Source organism: Artibeus jamaicensis, unplaced genomic scaffold (assembly GCF_021234435.1).
Source record: "Artibeus jamaicensis isolate MK-2021 breed Jamaican fruit bat unplaced genomic scaffold, CSHL_Jam_final contig_548, whole genome shotgun sequence".
In the NCBI taxonomy this organism is placed as follows: Eukaryota; Metazoa; Chordata; class Mammalia; order Chiroptera; family Phyllostomidae; genus Artibeus; species Artibeus jamaicensis.
The window spans coordinates 23,991,385-23,994,232 of NW_026521883.1; the positions used below are offsets into that span (position 1 = coordinate 23,991,385).

The 2,848-nt window shown below is 39.2% G+C and overlaps 1 pseudogene; it reads right to left on the bottom strand.

Moving 5' to 3' along the window:
- Positions 1-1,862: 1,862 nt before the first annotated feature.
- Positions 1,863-2,613, bottom strand: LOC119057619 (olfactory receptor 1361-like; annotated as a pseudogene).
- Between the last annotated feature and the right edge of the window lie 235 nt (positions 2,614-2,848).

The following is a 2,848-nucleotide window of genomic DNA, read 5'->3' on the forward strand; positions in this document are numbered from 1 at the left end:
AAAAACAAACAAACCTTCACAAACTGACCCCAAGCTGCCCCTCCAGATTCCTATACTCCCTTCATCAAGTTCCCCCTAATGTTTACATCTTACATAGCCATGATATATTTATCACAGTTTTTTAAATTAATATTTGTACAATATTATTAACTAAACTACAGACTTTATTCAGATTTTGCCATCTTCCCCCCTGATATTCTTTTGTGCTCCAGAATCCAATCCAGGAGACTACATATTGCATTTAGTCATCCTGTCTCTTTAGCATCCTCCATCCTGACAGTTTTGTGGTCTTTCTATGCCTTTCATGATCTTAGCACATTTAAAAAATTCTAAAAATGCATTGTACAGACATTTTCCCCCACTTTTGCTTTATAATATTTTGGCAAAACAAGAGTTCTCGAAGCTTTTTTTTTTTATGTCACCTCCTTTCTTCGGTGAGGTTATGTCATACGTTTATAGTACAGGCACATTTAAACAAGCTGCATCCTATTCTGGCTTCCTCCAGCACCTCATGGGGTTTTTTCAAATTTTGCATGTAGTGAAGGTTGCTCTTGGTGAGGTGAAGTTCTACAGATTTTGACAGTTAAGAGGCATGCACGCACTACAACCACACCACCGTATGGAACTGTTCCATTCTCCTGAAAACTGCAACCGCTGATCTGTTCCCCACCACTATTGTTTTTCCTTTTCCAGAATTCCATACAAATAGAATCATAACAATTCAGGTGTTTATGCCTGTATTCTTTTACTAATAAAATGCACTTAAGATTTACCTATTTTGGTACATGAATCGATAGTCGGTTGTTTTTTTACTCTAAGTAGTAGATTAGGTGGGAATATCATAGTTTGTTTACCAGTTTTTCCTGTTCAGGGACATTTGAGCTGGTTATAGTTTTTGGCAATTATGAATAAGGGTGTTAAAAACATTGGTGTATAAGTTTTTGCACCAACATAAATCTCCATTTCTTGTAGGCAATTTTCTGAGTAGAAATGCTTGCTCAATTGTATAGTGTCAGCCTAAATTTATAAGAAACTGGCAAACTCTTTTATAAAGTTGCAATATTTTGTGTTCTGATCAGCAGTGATGGGAGTTCTTATTGCTCTATTTTCTTACTACCATCTAAAATTATCAAATTATTCTAGCAATTCTAGTAAGTGTATGAGATCTGTGTGGAAAAAGTCCAGCCATAGCTAATATAATAAGGATGGTTTGTGCAAATTGATGTAACTTGGCAGCCAAGTAGTGTGGACTGGAATGTACATGCGTGAACAATGATGACTTCACTGTACTAGTCAGTGGGTGCAGTAGATGCCATTGAGTGAGCTTGTCTACCATGTGGATGTAGCACTCAAAATGACTAAGCAAGTATAGCAGCAAATCTCTATCAAATTTCATGTTGAGCTTGAACATTCCTCCACAGAAACTATTTGGATGATTCAGAAGGCTGCAGCTGTGGGTAACTGGTGATTGGCAGTTTCATCCCTGCAATGTGCCTGCTTATGTATCACATCTTATGCAGAGTTGGGTTTTTTTTTGTGAAACATTAAATCACCCAGGTGACTCAGCCTCCCTACAGCCCAGATTTAATGCCCCGTGCCTTCTGCCTTTTCTCAAAACTAAAATCACCTTTGAAAGGGAAGACATTTGAGACCATCAGTGAGGTTCAGGAAAATACAACAGGCAGCTGATGACAATAGGGAGAACTGTGTGAGGTCCCAAGGTGCCTACTTCGAAGGGGTCTGAGAAGTCATTGTTCTATGTACAATGTTTCTTGATTCTTCAATAAATGTCTCTATTTTCAGATTACATGGCTGGATGCCTTCTGGACAGGCCTCATATAGTGATATATAATAATTCTGTTTTACAGAAACACCACAGAGAGATGGGAGGTATAGTTGGCAAAAGCCCTTGCTTATCCTTTGGGGAATCAATTCTTAGAACAGCCAATGCAATGTTAAAGTAAGATGTAAGGATGCAGACAGAGGGCCCAATTAGCAGTGTTCCTGCCACAAGGATGAGCATCAGGTTATTCACATAAGTACTAGAGAAGGCTAGCTTCAGGACGGGGAACACATCACAGTAGAAATGGAGTATGATATTGGGGCCACAAAAGGAAAGCCTAGTCACTAGGAGGGTATGCGCTAGGGCATGGAAGGTAGTGGCCACCCATGACCCAGCCACCAACAGGATACAGCATTGGGAGTTCATGGTCATGGCAAAATGAAGGAGGTGGCTGATGGCCACACAGCAGTCAGGTGCCATCACAGCCAGGAGAAAGTTGTCCAGATCTGCAAATAGGTCAAAAAATAGAGTTGTATAAGACTTTCACCATAAGAAATCAGTTTACTTCCTGAGCCACTATTATCTAGCAACTGGAGAATTATCATAGAGGTGAAACCAATATCAGAGAAGGACAAGTTGCCCAGAAAGATGTGCCTGAGGGTGTGGAGGTGCATGTCAGAGGCAATTGCCAAGATGATGAGCAGGTTTTCCAGTGCAGTGACCAGGTACGTGCCCAGGAAGACCCCAAACAAAAGAGGCTGCTCCTCTGGTTGCTCAGAGAGGCCCATGAGAAGAAACTCATAGACGCTGGTCTGGTTTCTTCTGTCCATGTATGGAATTCTGTATGAAATAAATTGTTTAACTATCAATAGCAAAAATAATAATTCTGTTTTAACTTTGTAATTTTTTTAGTAACTAATGATCAGCCAATCTTTTCATATGTTTATTTTCAAATTATATATCTGTTTGGTGGTTAGCCAATTCAGATTTATAATTTTATTGTTTTCTATTGTTTCAAGTATTCCTTATATTCGTGGATATACATTCACACATCTTTCAGCAGAT